Here is a 387-nt window from a genome sequence, read left to right as displayed (position 1 = left end):
TTCCTTTCACAAACGCACATATCTTACGCAATACCTCTTATCAAGCCCTTATCAGAAAACTCTTATAAACTGTCAGAAGGGATAGCGTATCTAAGCTATAAGACCTCCTATTTTTCCTATGATTCCAAAGAGCTTTTGATTCTCTCCTCCAGCCACGCTCTTATCTCACGAGTAATGAACACTAAATCATTCTCACGCAAGTTGAAGTCACACTCTTTTTATTGTTATTATTTCCTATTTTTTTGCTTTTGGCTTTCAGTCATTCAGGATAATTGGATTTTTGGATAAACCTTGCGAACGCGCCGGGATCAATGAAGTTTGTATGAAATCTCGAATCCGTTCTCGAGGCGCTGTTATCAACAAAGAGAGATAAGCGAGTATATGTCG

The sequence above is a fragment of the Penaeus monodon genome, chromosome 31 (assembly GCF_015228065.2).
Source record: "Penaeus monodon isolate SGIC_2016 chromosome 31, NSTDA_Pmon_1, whole genome shotgun sequence".
Lineage (NCBI taxonomy): Eukaryota > Metazoa > Arthropoda > Malacostraca > Decapoda > Penaeidae > Penaeus > Penaeus monodon.
Note: the sequence above shows the minus strand (reverse complement) of the source record.